Below are 15553 nucleotides of genomic sequence, written 5' to 3' on the forward strand. Positions count from 1 at the left end.
TTAAAAAAAAAAAAAAAAAAAAAAGTAAACATATGTAAAACTATTAAGTATCCATAAAAAATTCTTTTAAAATGCAAAAATGATACATTGTGTAAGCCTAATGTAATTTTAAAACATAATCTCTAAAATCAATGTCATTCTGCAATTTTATAATTTTAGAGAAAATAGCATATATATGTTATTTTATAAAACATTTTATTTTTATTTTTTTGAGACAGGGTCTCGCTTTGTTGCCCAGGCTGGAGTGCAGTGGCGTGATCTCAGCTCACTGCAACCTCTGCCTCCCATGTTCAAACGATTCTCCTGCCTCAGCCTCCCAAGTGGCTGGAATTACAGGTGTGTACCACCATGCCTGGCTAATTTTTTATTTTTTTATTTTTATTTTTGTTTTTTTTGAGATGGAGTTTCGCTCTTGTTGCCCAGGCTGGAGTGCAGTGGCTCAATCTGGGCTCACTGCAACCTCTTCCTCCCAGTTCTAAGCTATTCTCCTGCCTCAGCCTTCTGAGTAGCTGGGATTACAGGCATGCGCCACCACACCTGACTAATTTTGTATTTTTAGTCAAGATGGGGTTTCTCCATGTTGGTCAGGCTGGTCTCAAACTCCCGACCTCAGGTGATCCACCCTCCTCAGCCTTCCAAAGTGCTGGGATTACAGGCATGAGCCACCGTGCCTGGCCAATTTTTTTATTTTTAGTAGAAACAGGGTTTCATCATGTTGGCCAAGCTGGTCTCGAACTCCTGACCTCAAGTGATCTGCCAACCTCGGCCTCCCAAAGTGCTGGGAATACAGGCATGAGCCACCACGCCTGGCCAATAAAACATTTTATATCAGTATTTTTCTTCATAAAATTGTACCTACTGTTAAGGAAAACCAGTGCAGGCTGTTGGTAGAATGCCTTGTGCTTCACTACACTGATTACAGTTGATTAACACCTTTACTTCTCTTTTCAATTCCTTTATCCACTCATTCATGATTCCTCCTCCACCCCATTAAAAATAATCAACCAACCAAAAACAAACAAATGAAAAAACCCTAAAAGCCCAGGTTGACTGTTCTGAAAAGTGACTGAGATGAGAAGGAGAGAAGGAAAGTAGTTTTGGCTAGATTTGTGGAGGCGACAGCAGTGGTGTGTATATGTTTGAAGCATGAGGTTTGTGATAAAAGCGACAAAGTGACCAGTCTTCCTTTTGTCACTTTTATTTTTCAAATATGTTTCCCTCTAACTTTATCGAGGTATATTCAAATATACTTTTGATACTGTCTAGGGAAGGAGATGATGAGTAAAGAAAAGGTGATATGCCTTGTGCTTGTTCCCCCTTTCGTGTGGAATCCCCTTCCATCTCTCCTCTATCACCTACTCATATTTCAGAATTTATATGATGTCTTTCTTTTTTGACTCCTCAAGCCTAAGCTGTGTGTCCTTCTTGTGCTTCCTGTGATTACTCCTGTTACAGACTTATCACGTATTATATTGCTTGTTTCCTTGTCTGCCTTCTCTATTAAACCCCTGTAAGGCAGGGTCATGTCTCATTTGTCTTTGTGTGTTAGTGCCTGGTTCTTAAGAGCCTGGCACACGCTGGAGGTACCATTTTAGGATTCTTGGTTGCAAATGACAGAAATTAATTCTGGTTAGCTGAACCAAAGAAAAGGAATTTATTGGAAGCATATTGGTTGGCTTACAGAAATGACTAGAAGACTGGAGAACCAGACTCAGAGAACAAATATGAAACAAACCTCAAGGCTAGATCATAGCCAAAGTTATGCTATATCCTTTCCATGTGGAACACACTGTTGATGCCACTGGATGCCATTGCTGGAGCATTGCCACTGGGTGCTGTATATCACTGCTCTAAGAATGATTTTTTTTTGCTTATAAACAATAGAAATTGATTTCCCATGGTTCTCAAGGCTGGAGATTCGAGATCAGGGTGCCAACAAGGTCAGGTTCTGGTGAGGGCCCACTTTTGGGTGGCAGACTGCTGACTTCGTGTATCCTTATATGGTGGAAACAGCCCTGAGAATGAATCTTAAACTGTTTTTGCTACTTCAGCTCTAGATTCAAATTCTGCATGAGTGCATATAATTGACCAATCTATGTGCTTCGTCCCTAAATAGGGAGAGCAAATATCAGGGGTTTTCTTGTTTGTTTTTTTGTTTTTTTTTGAGACAGAGTCTCACTCTGTCGCCCAGGATGGAGTGCAGTGGCTCCATCTCGGCTCACTGCAACCTCCACCTCCCAGGTTCAAGCGATTCTCCTGCCTCAGCCTCCTGAGTAGCTGGGATTACTGGCGGGCGCCACCATGCCCGGCTAATTTTTGTATTTTTAGTAAAGACAGGGTTTCACCACATTGGTCAGGCTGGTCTCAAACTCCTGACCTCATGATCTGCCTGCCTTGGCCCCCTAAAATGCTGGGATTATAGGTGTGAGCCACCATGCCTGGCCAAATATCTGGTCTTTTTCCGCTTTCATGATTGGTTCGGACACCCAGTCTTTTTTATAAGATACATACAGTGGCAGATTTTCTAAACACAGAAAAGGAGTTCAGATGCTGGGTGGTCAAAAATAAAACTGATATGTGTCCATTTCAATATTCAATAAATATTTGTCAGATGAATGAATGAGAGAATCGGAGTCATGATTTCCTGTCTCTAAACCTTTAAGTCACCAAACATTGAAGTAATAATGGTATTGCTAACGTAATTGAAAATAAAATCAATACCAAACCATAAAATAAGCAAAAGATAAGCAAACTCAACAAATTTCTGGTTTTTAAAAATGATGAGTACCTCATTAAGTGATTTAAATCAAATTATTTGAATTGAATTTATACTTTTTTTGGTCCCTTATTTTGAAATACCCAAGCCATGAGCTTATTTGCATATCTGATAATCTAATGCTGGATAGAATCAGGATTCTAATTTGGCTGAAGTGATTTCAGAGCATGTAGCTGCTATACCCCACTACATTTTATAGTTTTCATATAGTTGTTTTCAGCAATGAATTAAAACAGGAACAACAAATCAGTATTTTAGAGAGCTCAGTCAGAGGAATGTTAATGCTTGTGAGGGAAAAAAGGTTTTTATTTATTTCTAAGCCATCTTACCAAATATAAGGTCTTACTATAACAACTTTGGAAAACAGTTTGGCATTACCTACCACAGTTGAGTGTGTGTGTGTGCACGCGTGTATACATATATGCTAGGAATTTCATTCTTAGATATTTTTTAAAAATCCACGCATTTTTATATGCATCAAAACTCATAATAGCTTATATATGACTTTGTAATCATTTATAACAACCTCACATTGGCCAGTCAAATGTCAATTAACAATAAATGGATACATAAAATTGGGTTTTTTTTTTTTTTTTTTTTGAGACAGAGTTTTGCTCTTGTCACTCAGGCTAGAGTGCAATGGCCCGATCTCGGCTCACTGCTACTTCCGCCTCCAGGGTTCAAGCAATTCTCCGTCTCAGCCTCCTGAGTATTTGGATTACAGGCGTCCACCACCATGTCTGGCAATTTTTTCTTTTTTATATTTTTTAGTAAAGATGGGGTTTCACCATGTTGGCCAGGCTGGTCCTGAGCTCCTGACCTCAGGTAATCCAGCTGCCTGCCTCGCCCCAAAGTGCTGGATTACCAGGGCATTGAGCCACTGCACCTGGCCAAAATTGTGTGATTCTTGGGCCGGGCACTGGGTGGCTCAAGCCTGTAATCCCAGGCCACTTTGGGAGGCCAAGACAGGCGGATCACAGGTCAGGAGATCGATACCACCTTGCTAACACGTGGAAATCCCGTTTCTCTACTAAAAATTACAAAAAAAACTAGCTGGGCGAAGCGGGCGCCTATTATAGTCCCAGCTACTCGGGATTGAGGCAGGGAGAATGCATGAACCCGAGAGGAGGAGCTTGCAGTGAAGTGGAGGTCGGCCACTGCACTCCAGCCTGTGGTTGACAGAGCAAGATCTCCGTCTCAAAAAAAAAAAAAATTGTGTATTCTTAAAATGAAAAACTATACAGAAATGAAAATGAACAAACTGCTATATATGAGTTTGGCCAAATCTCAAAAAACATTGTAGAATGAAAAAAGCTAGACCAAAAGAATGTATACTTTATAGGTCCTTCCATGTTCCATTTATGTAAAAGTTCAGAAATAGAAAAAAACTAATCTACTGTTAGCATTCAAGATAGTGGTTCTCTCAGGGAAAGATGGAAGGGGCTTCCTGTTACTAGTGATGTACTATGTCTCGACCTGTGAGGTGTTTGTAATGGATGATGTGTTTATTTTGTGATAATTCCTGGAGTTGTACATTTTCTATATGTGTGTTATACTTTAATTAAAAAGTAAAAACAAAACAAACAAAAAAACAAAACAGGCTAGGTGCAGTAGCTCACTCTTGTTACCCCAACACTTTGGGAGGTCAGCATGGGCGGATCACTTGAGCCCATGAGTTCAAGACCAGCAGTTTGAGACCAACCTAGGGAACATGGCAAAACCCCATCTCTACCAAAAAAAAAAAAAGCCAGACTTGGTGGTGTGCACTTGTAGTCCCAAGCTACTTAGGAGACTGAGGTGGGAGGATCAATTGAGGTAAGCCATGATTGTGCCACTACACTCCACACTGATTTGAGTTTTGCTGAAACCAGTGGTTAAATATTTCTCTCTGGAAGGAAGTGGGGTAAGAGCACCTCAGATGTGGAGAACTGATTTCATCATATTTTTCATTTCATGGTACACTTTTGTGACTAACATGTATGAAGCTCTGCTTTATTTTATTCTCCTTTATCTGTCGTCTTCACTCCCATTTCCTTTCCCTCACAGTTATCCATATGTCTAATATATTATCCTGAATGTCTTTGAAAACTATCATACTAACTTTATGTCTGTATATCTGATATAGACATAAATGTCTATGTATATGTCTAATATATTGTCTAATATATCATCCTGAATGTCTTTGAAAACTATCATACTAACTTTAATGTGTATATTTTAAGTTTATATAAATGCTCTTTTGCTGTAGATTCCTTTCTGCTGCTTACTATTTTCATTCAACACTAAATTTAAATAATGTATCTGTTTACATCTATTCTTTTACTTCTGGCTATCCCATAGTACTCAATAATGGTATCAGTTGCATTTAAAAAATTATTCCTGGCTGGGTGTGGTGGTTCATGCCTGTAATCCCAGCAATTTATGGGAGCCAAGGTAGGAGAATTGCTTGGCCCAGGAGTTTGAGGCTGCAGTGAGCTATGATTGCACCACCTCACTACAGCCTGGGTGACAGAATGAGACTTTGTCCCAAATAAATATTCATTCATTTAACAGATACTCCCCATATACTATTTGCCAGGTACTGTTCTAGGTGCTTGTTATGCAGCAGTGAATAAAACAGAAAAATCTGTACCCTCATGGAACTTACAATCTTGTGGAAAGAGAGAGAATAAGTAAGTAAAACACATGGTATGTTAGACAGGCAAGCTGGTTAAGTTTTATGCCTCAGTTTGTTCAATTATAATAAAGGTACTTGAAACAAAATCTCCAAGGACCTTCCTAGCTCTAAAATCCCATGATTCTGTGGTGTTTTAACTTTCTCATTTTTTTCTACTGTGCTGACCTCATCCCTTTAATAAATATTTACACACCTACCGTGTGTTTATAACTGCTATGCATGTGAGAGAACCAAAAGTAGAGCACAAAGTTTCTGCCTTTGAATTGTTTATAGTCGGTCTGGAAACAAGAGGTATCTGTATATTAACACTGTTATTTCCAGTCTGTTCTTATCTGTCTAGAACAGATCCATATTCTCAAGGGAATAGCAGCTACTTCAGCTGCAACCTGATTTCTGCATGAAGGATAGGGTTGCCCCTGAACACAGTATAAGACTCCCTTTTTTAAATGTTCTTATATATGTAAGAATCCTCACTGTAGTTCTGTAGCATTATTTTATGTTGTCCACTTATTTTCAATCTGGAACTTAGCCAGGATAGGAACATTTATCTCAGAATTTATTAGATTGGTCTTCATTGGGATTTAATGGATGATCACTCGCTGCCCTCATCTTTTGTGTGCCTATGGATGTCTGTGTGTAGTATCCCTCACTGTCTCCTGGGGATCAGTTCCAGGACGACCTGTGGATTCTAAAATCCACTCAAGCCCCACAGTTACCTGTTCAGAACTTGTGGATACAAAAAGTTGGCCTTCTATTTTTGCAACTTTCTTTTCCCATAATACCATATTTTCGATCCAAGTTGGTTGCAGATGCAAAATTGCCCATACTGAGGGCTGACATATTTATTGCAAAAAAAAAAAAAAAAAAAAAAGAAAGACAACCATGTGTAAGTGGAACTGCACAGTTCAAATCCATGTTGTTCAAGAGTCAACTGTATTTGTATGTTTGTTTAATTATGTTCACGTATAATGTTCTGGATGCCTGAGTAAATGTGACCAACAAGGCTTTCAGCACACCAAATATGCTTATACTTTGTGCTTTGGTTTGTTTCTGCATCTATTTTGTAAGAAAGTATTGTTTTTAGAAATATATCTTAGCATTTCATTGGCTGTATGTACTTTGTGATAAAAATATACCACTCTACAGGGATTAGGGATAGTGGGGTGAAGCGGGGAGGGCAGTGTGTGTGCTTATAAAAGGGCAACACCAGGGGCCCTTGTGATGGAACTGTGCTGCATCTGGTCTTTGGTAATGGATACATGGTTTTATGCACATGTGACAAAACTGTGCTTATAAAGGGCAATGACCAGGGATCCTTGTAATGGAACTATACTGTATCTTGATTTTGGTGATGGATATGTTATATTACGCACATGTGATAAAACTGCATAGAACTAAACACACACAGATGAATACAAATAAAACTGGGGAAATTAGGATGAGATAGGTGAATCGTATCAATGTCAATAATACAGCTGTGCTATAGTTTTGCAAGATGTTACCATTTGAAGAAAACGAGGTGAAAGGTATACCAGATCTCTATGATTTCTTTCAACCGAATGTGAACCTACAATTATCTCAAACTAAAAGTTTCAATTAAAAACAATTTAAAGAAGTCTGTGTTAAAAGATAGTGGCTTAACACATGTAGCTGCAGGAAGCACATTCATATATCACTTTGTGGAGCATGACTTTCATTTATAATCAAAGGATGCTCTGCTAAATAGATTTTATAAATTTTCTATTCTGAGTTTTCTTGTGCATGTATAGAAAGTAAGGCAATAGCTGTGATGTATTATCTTCATTAGCAGAAGAAGAACTTTGCAAACACAAGTGATGCCAGTTTTGTATCAGTCTCATCTTCTGTGTCAAATGGAAATTCAGTTAATTCCAATAATGGTTCTTTTTTTTCATACAATTCATGGAATAAAATTAAAGTTTTTGGAAGTTCATTCATCAGAATGGAAATATTTGATATTATTGTGAATGCTAATGTGAATTCAACATCAAAGAAAATGTTACTTTTTTTTTTTTTTTGAGACAGAGTCTCACTCTGTCACCCAGGCTGGAGTGCAGTGGTGCCATCGTGACTCACTGCAGCCTCAACCTCCTGGGTTCAAGCAATCCTCCCACCTTAGCTTTCCAAGTAGCTGGGACTATAGTGCACACTACCATACTCAGCAAATTAAAAAATTTTTTTGTACAGATGGGGTCTCATTATGTTGCCCAGGCTAGTCTCAAACTCCTGACTCAAGTGATCTTTCTGCCTCGGTCTCCCAGAGTGCTGAGATTACAGGCATGAGCCACTGTGCCTGGCCACTTGTTTTTTTTTTTTTTTTTTTTAATTTCTTTTAAAATTAAATTTAATTAATTATTACTATTTTTTGAGACTCGCTCTGTTGCCCAGGTTGGAGTGCAGTGGCACTATCTTGGCTCACTGCAACCTCTGCCTCCAGGGTTCAAGTGATTCTCGTGCCTCAGCCTCCCGAGTAGCTGGAATTACAGGTGCATGCCTCCATGCCCTGCTAACTTTTGTATTTTTAGTGGAGATGGGGTTTCACCCTGTTGGCCAGGCTGACCTCAAGTGATCCTCCCCCCTCGGCCTCCCAAAGTGCTGTGATTAGGTGTGAGCTACCATGCCCAGCCAATTTTGTTTTTTTGTTCAGGTGAGGTCTTGCTGTGTTGCCTAGGCTGGTCTTGAACTCCTGGCCTCAAGTGATCTTTCTGCCTTGACCTCCCAGTGTTAGGATTATAGATATGAGCCATCACACCTGGCCTGTTTTTAGAATAATGATACAAATATTAAGTATAATGGGGCAGAGTTATGGTCAAAACAGTGTTCTTACTATATTAAGAAACAATGTAGCAGAAAATATATTTGAAATTGGTTGTAGCACATTCATTATTCGTAATTACATCTAAATAAGTCTGGTATTCTACCAATAAAATAACTATAATTTTCAAAATTTGCAAGTATTTCTATATATATGTAGTATTTTACTAGAAATTTTGTGATAACTGATGTTGAATTTTTAAAAATGTTTCAGCAAGTCATTGTTTCATTGCCACCTGCCAGCAATAACATTTTAGAGATATTTGAAAAATATGTTTACCACTCCATATTTACTCCCTGAAATTTTTTCAGGGAACTTGAGATGGAGTGGTATCCTCATTTTAAAAATATATATATCTATGCTGACGATGTTTAGCAGTTCAAAAGGTAATAAGATTGTGAGTATATTATTTTGCTTTCATTCTTTTCACCCTCCATTTCAAGACACTATCGAATTTTTCTTTCTTTCTTTTTCTCTTCTTTCTTTTTTTTTTTTTGAGACAAGGTCTTGCTTGGTCACCCAGGCTGGCTGGAGTGCAGAGGTGTGAACAAGGCTCACTGCAGCCTCGACCTCCTGGGCTCAAGCAATCCTCCCATCCCAGCCCCACCAAGGAGCTGGGACTACCGGACTGCACCACCATGCCTGGCTACTTTTGGTATTTTTTGTAAAGAGAGGATTTTGTCGTGTCTCAAACTCCTGAGCTCTAGCGATTCGCAGGCCTCGGCCCCCCAAAGTGCTGGGATTATAGATGTGAGCTACTGTACCTGGTGTTTATTAAATTCTTGACTCAGTTTATGCCCTTTCCCGCTTCTCTTCCACTTCTCACAGACACACACACACACGTCAAGGACCTAACCAAGTTAGATGAATCTTGTGTCTGGGTGTAGCTGCTCCTATTTCCTGGTTGTTAGTAGATATTCCATGTTGGTTAAAGCTGTGGTTTCTTCCTCTTGAGGTGCTTATGATTTCTGTGCTGCAGCTTGTTTCCCTGCAGAAGCTATTGACTCTTACTGAAACTCCTTTTGTGTGTGCATGTGTCCGCTGTGAAAGCTAACCTATAGTGCTTGGTACAATACAATTGGTCTGGCTATGCTTTTAAGACTTTGTCAGTGGCATCATCTTTCCATCTAGTGTTTAAAATGACTCAATTACAAGTTACTAAATTGCTTAATTAAAAAAATATGATATTGACATATTGCATTCTGTAATATGACATTGCTTAGTCTCTTGTTCAGAAGACTTTGGTTCCTTGGTGAGATTTGATATAAATGATTCTATTTAAGTACATTTGCCCCTTGGTATCCTCCAAGGATTAGTTCCAGGATACCCCCAACCTCCACCCCTTGGATAACAGAGTCCACATATACTCAAGCCCCTTATGTAAAATGGTGTAGTATTTGCATATAATCTACACACATCCTCCAGTATACTTTATTTATTTAGTTAGTCAGTCAGTTAGTTAGTTAGTTAGTTAGTTAGTTAGTTAGTTATTTAGTTAGTTTTGAGATGGAGTCTGGCTCTGTCACCCAGACTGGAGTGCAGTGTCGTGATCTTGGCTCACTGCAAGCTCCCCCTCCCGGGTTCACGCCATTCTCCTGGCTCAGCCTCCCGAGTAGCTGGGACTACAGGCGCCTGCCACCATGCCCGGCTAATTTTTTGTATTTTTAGTAGAGACAGGGTTTCACTGTGTTAGCCAGGATATCCTCGATCTCCTGATCTCGTGATCCACCCACCTCAGCCTCCCAAAGTGCTGGGATTACAGGCATAAGCCACCGCTCCTGGCCCTTCCTGTATACTTTAAATCACCTCTAGATTATCTATAATACCTAATTCCGTTAAATGCTATATAAATAGTTATACCGAATTATTTTGTTAAATTTGTACTACATTTTTTGTTGTATCATTCATTCGAGATAGAGCTTTACTCTGTTACCCAGGCTGGAGTGCAGTGGTGTGATCAGGACTCACTGCAGCCTCAGCTTCCTGGGCTCAAGTGATTCTCGTGCCTCAGTCTCCTGAGTAGCTGAGAATACAGGCATGTGCCACCCTGCCTGGCACTGACTTTTTTTTTTTTTTTTTTTTTTTCTTTAGAGATGGGAATCTCATTATATTGCCCAGGCTGGCTTTGAACTCTTGGGCTGAAGCAATCCTCCTGCCTTGGCGTCTCAAAGTGCTGAGATTACAGACATGAGCCACTGAGCCCAGTCTGTTATTTTTATTGTTTTCGCAAAACATCTTTTCGGGCCATATGTGGTGGCTCATGCCTGTAATCCCAGCACTTTGGGAGGCCGAGGCAGGCAGATCACCTGAAGTGAGGAGTTCAAGACCAGCCTGACCAACATGGAGAAACCCAGTCTCTACTGAAAATACAGAATTAGCTGGGCATGGTGGCACATGCCTGTAATCCCAGCTACTTGGGAGGCGGAGGCAGAAGAATCTCTTGAACCTGGGAGGTGGAGGTTGTGGTGAGCCGAGATCGAGCCACTGCACTCCAGCCTGGGCAACAAGAGCAAAACTCTGTCTCAAAAACAATAACAACAACAACAACAACAAAACATTTTTTCAATCCATGGTATGGATGTGGAACTCATGGATACGGAAGGCTGACTGTAGTATCTTTGAAATTTGTAATAAAGGGAAAGTACTTTTGGGTATTGACTTCTTTGAAATATTTTTTATATGGAAGTTACTTGAGTCTATATTTAAATTATGTTAAATGTATACATTTTTCCCATGTGAATGAGGCTCTGTACACAGTGCCCCAGAAATAGGCATGTTGTTCTTCCTTACGCTCTTTGCCCTGTACCCATTTCCTCTTTTGTACCCTTATTTATTCCTCTTGCTTTCTTTTTCTCCCCCTTATGTGCTTGTTTTTTCTTTTTTTTCCTCATTGCCTCTCTTCAGCATGTTTTGTTTTTAAAGTGTGTATTTATTCTTTGCTGAAATGTGTTTCCCGAAGAACTTGTTTTTAAAAATTGCTTATTGGCTCTTAACCATAAGAAAACAATACATGAAGTCAGTTTAGTAATTATCACTGTTAACAGAACTTTAAGTATCCACAGGCATATTGGGGGAAATATTTGATTGGAATGAATTTAAGTCCAATTCTTACTCTTTTCAATACAGTTATTTCTCAAACTCTGAGGCTGCGGAGTTCACACATTGAAATCTGTCATCTTTTCAGAGAGAAACTTTTGTCATGTGTAAGTAGTTTTGGCTTTCATTTTGATTTGTTTCAGTTAGCTATTTTCTGTATTAAACACAGTGAAACCTTAATTTTCCATAAGTCTTAATAATTTGGAATATATTTTCCACGTAGTAATTATGGGTAATAAATGATACAAAGTAATTCATTGAAAGATGTCTCAAGATGTGCCTTGGGTCACTATTAATTCAACACCATTTATTAGAGACAAAATCTTCAATGTAAAGAATACGATTCCCTTTTAGTAGTTATTTCCTGTGTTCTTTTGTGAATGAGTTCAAATTATTAAATTTTGTGAAAATACCCAAAAGAGCTAATGAAAATGAATTTTATAAATAAATTTATATCAAATATGTACTTATAATTAGTTATTTCCAAGGATAAGGTGGTAGTTCTCAAAAAAACTTATTAAATATATATTTTCATGAAAATACTGTATCTCTTGTCTTTCCCTTTTTTTTTTTTTTTTTTTGAGACAGAGTCTCCCTCTGTTGCCCAGGCTGGAGTACAATGGCATAATCTTGGCTCATTGCGACCTCTGCCTACAGCGTTCAGGTGATTCTTGTTCCTCAGCCTCTCGAGTAGCTGGGATTATAGGCATGCACCATCATGCCTGGCTAATTTTTATATTTTTGGTAGGAACGGGGTTTCACCGTGTTGGCCAGGCTGGTCTTGAACTGCTGACCTCAAGTGATCCACCCATCTCGGCCTCCCAAAGTGCCAGGATTACAGGCATGAGCCACTCTTCCTGGCCTCTTACCCTTCTTTCTACATAGCAAGACATAAAACTATTTTATGCAATGGTAACTGTCTACTTTAGTCTGTTTGTTTATTTATTTATTTATTTATTTATTATTTTGAGACAGAGTCTTGCTCTTGCCCAGGCTGGAGTGCAGTGGCGTGATCTCAGCTCACTGCAGCCTCCGCCTTCCAGGTTCAAGCAATTCTCCTGCCTCAGCCTCCTGAGTAGCTGGGATTTCAGGCATGTGCCACCATGCCCCGCTAATTTTTTTTTGTATTTTAAGTAGAGATGGGGGTTTCACTGTGTTGGCCAGCCTGGTCTCGAACTCCTGACCTCAAGTGATCTGCCTGCCTTGGCCTTCCAAAGTGCTGGGATTACAGGCATGAGCCACCATACCTGGCCATGCTTTAGTTTAAAAAACATAAAGTTAGTGTCTAGGAAAAAGGAGGATGTTTTAGTTTCTTCATTATGATGGAATGAAAATACCTTACCAGAGTAATTTTTAAGGTTATATGTATTTAGAGCTTATAATATAAAATTCATGCACACATGAAAGCATATAAGTAGAGGCTGATATAACCTTTGACCTAATAATTCTATTTCAATAAATGTATCCTGAAGAAATACTAGAGTTGTATCCAGAGGTTTATCAAGATTATTCATTGTACCCTTTAAAAAATATTAGCAAAATAAGTAGAAGTAATACATGATCTACAGTAAGCACATAGGTCAAAAATGGTATATCCATAAAATAAAATACTATGCAGCCCTTTAAAAATTGTTTTCAAAGACTAATGAACTGGAGAAAAAAAAACAAAAGTGCTTTTGTTATTCTGCAACTTTCTTAAATAAACAGATGGTCAATTGGGTAAAACTGCTCTTTTTTTTGGGAGCACTTGTTATATGCAGTGAGCTGAGGGTGATGAGTCAGCATTTAACAGCCTTCTCAGAAGAACAGGTTGTTAGCACTTTCTTTTTAAGTATCCATCTAGAAGGCATTTCTGAAAAGGTTAAGCCCTTTATTATATGTAGAAATCCTATATGTAAGGAAATTGCTGCATAGGTGCCATTAGTGTGTGAATAAAACAAGTAGAAACATTTAATCCTTCTTTAATCTCTCTCTTTTTTTTTTTTTTCTTTTGTTTCCAGACAGAGTCTCGCTCGGTTGCCCAGGCTGGAGTGCAGTGGCGTGATCTCGGCTCACTGCAACCTCCGCCCCCCGGGTTCAAGCGATTCTCCTGTCTCTGCCTCCCAAGTAGCTGGGACTACAGGCACATGCCACCGTGCTCGGCTAATTTTTGTATTTTTAATAGAAATGGGGTTTCACCATATTGGTCGGGCTGGTCTCAAACTCCTGACCTTGTGATCCACCCGCCTCGGCCTCCCAAAGTGCTGGGATTACAGGGGTGAGCCACCTTGCCCAGCCTAGTCTCATTTTTAAAGAAAATAGTGAGAATACTTAGAGTATATTTGAGCGATGAATACAGATTCCAAGAAGTGTGTCATGAATTCTGAAAACTGATGACATTAGCAATATAGAAAATTAAATGAGTTTTGGGATTTTGATTAAAATGTTAATAATTATATTGTAAACAAGTATATACTACATAAGAATATCTTTGCCCTGAGATTTTATGGTCTACAAAGGAAGGTTGTTTACTGTAAACTAGCATTTTCTTAGGGTTGTTTCTAGTTGTTAAGTGGGAAAATATGGTTCATTGTTCAAATAGACTTGGGAAATCCTGAGTTAAGCAAAGTTTATCGGCTACCTTTATCAAAAGATTGCTGAGGATTTAGTATTTTTATATATATAAGTAAATATACAGAGACCTATAGTGTGTATACGTAATTTATTTGTCCATGGAATCTTTTCTGTGCACTTATTGGAAGTGTGTCTAACATGAAACAAAATCTGGGAAATTGTTTTAGATTAAACTTTTTTCCTATAATAGTGATATGTAAATAATGACAGTACTGTGGAATGTATTCTCCTAGTTAAAGAAAAAATAGGTTGGGTATGGTGGCTCACGCCTGTAATCCCAACACTTTGGGAGACTGAGGTGGGAGAATCTCTTGAGCCCAGCCTGGGCAACAAAATGAGACTCTGTCTCTACAACAAAAACAAACTAGCCAGGCATGGTGGTGCACACCTGTTGTCCCAGCTGCGCAGGAGGCTGAGGCAGGAGGATTGCTTGAGCCCAGGTGGTCAGGGCTGCAGTGAGCCATGTTTGCACTACTCCATTTCAGCCTGGGCGACAGAGCAAGACCCTGTCTCAAAAATAAATAAATACATAAATAAAATTAAGTGATACCAGACAACCAAAGGAGACTGCAGATATGTGATAGATTCTGTGTCTTTTTTCTTTGAATCTATTATAAGCATGCAGTACTGTTATACTGTCTTACTTTTACTATTTAAAATTATTCTCTTTGATGTATCTGCTGAGACTTACTTCTGGTAGATTTTTGTGTGTGTGCTTTTGTAGTTTTGGAACAGGAGCTTGTCTTCCACTGGGCTTTGTTTGTGGAAAACCTGGGTTGAGGCTGTACCCTCAAGAACTGTTTTACTTTTCAAGGGGTATCACTAGCTTGAGAACACTTTTTTTTTTTTTCTTTTTGAGACAGAGTTTCGCTCTTGTTGCCCAGGCTGGAGTGCAATGGTGCGATCTCAGCTCACCACAGCCTCTTCCTTCTGGGTTCAAGCGATTCTCCTTCCTCAGCCTCCCGAGTAGCTGGAATTACAGGCATGTGCCACCATGCCTGGCTAATTTTGTATTTTTAGTAGAGATGGGGTTTCTCCATGTTGGTCAAGCTGGTCTCGACTCCAACCTAAGGTAATCTGCCCGCCTCAGCCTCCCAAAGTGCTGGGATTACAGACGCGAGCCACGGTGCTCAGCCAACCTGAGAACACTTTTATTATTAATTTCTTAGTTTCCTAGGACCATCCATATGGTGTAAGTTCAAACCCCAAACCCAAGTGTGAATAGGCCTATTGTTATGAATTCTCAGAGGAGACTCCCCCACCACCCTCCCTACAACTTTATTATCTCCCTGTGTCAGTGGATAGGTGTTTTAAATCCAGTCTTTGGCTGGGAGTAATAGTCCTTTGAAACTCTCGGCTTTATACAGGTGGCTCAGTTCCAATTCTCTGTCTATGTGGTCTGAAGTGCTTATCTCCCATGCTTTTAATGCCTTCTAAAACACAAACTGAATCAGGTGCCGTGGCTTATGCCTCTAATCCCAGCACTTGGGTAGACTGAGATGGGAGGATCATTGGACCCCAGGAGTTCAAGACCAGCCTGGGCAACATAGTGAGACCC

At 39.4% G+C, this 15553-nt stretch overlaps 1 protein-coding gene across 1 annotated transcript in view; it reads left to right on the forward strand.

The window, feature by feature from the left end:
- DENND4A (DENN domain containing 4A) overlaps positions 1–15553 on the forward strand; it is a 140362-nt gene that overhangs the window by 20422 nt on the left and 104387 nt on the right. The window contains 1 exon segment of the mRNA XM_017851092.1: positions 11413–11489. The gene's annotated coding sequence lies outside the window, so the exon portion shown is untranslated.

This window comes from Rhinopithecus bieti, unplaced genomic scaffold (genome assembly GCF_001698545.2).
Source record: "Rhinopithecus bieti isolate Rb0 unplaced genomic scaffold, ASM169854v2 scaffold_31548, whole genome shotgun sequence".
NCBI classification, from domain to species: domain Eukaryota; kingdom Metazoa; phylum Chordata; class Mammalia; order Primates; family Cercopithecidae; genus Rhinopithecus; species Rhinopithecus bieti.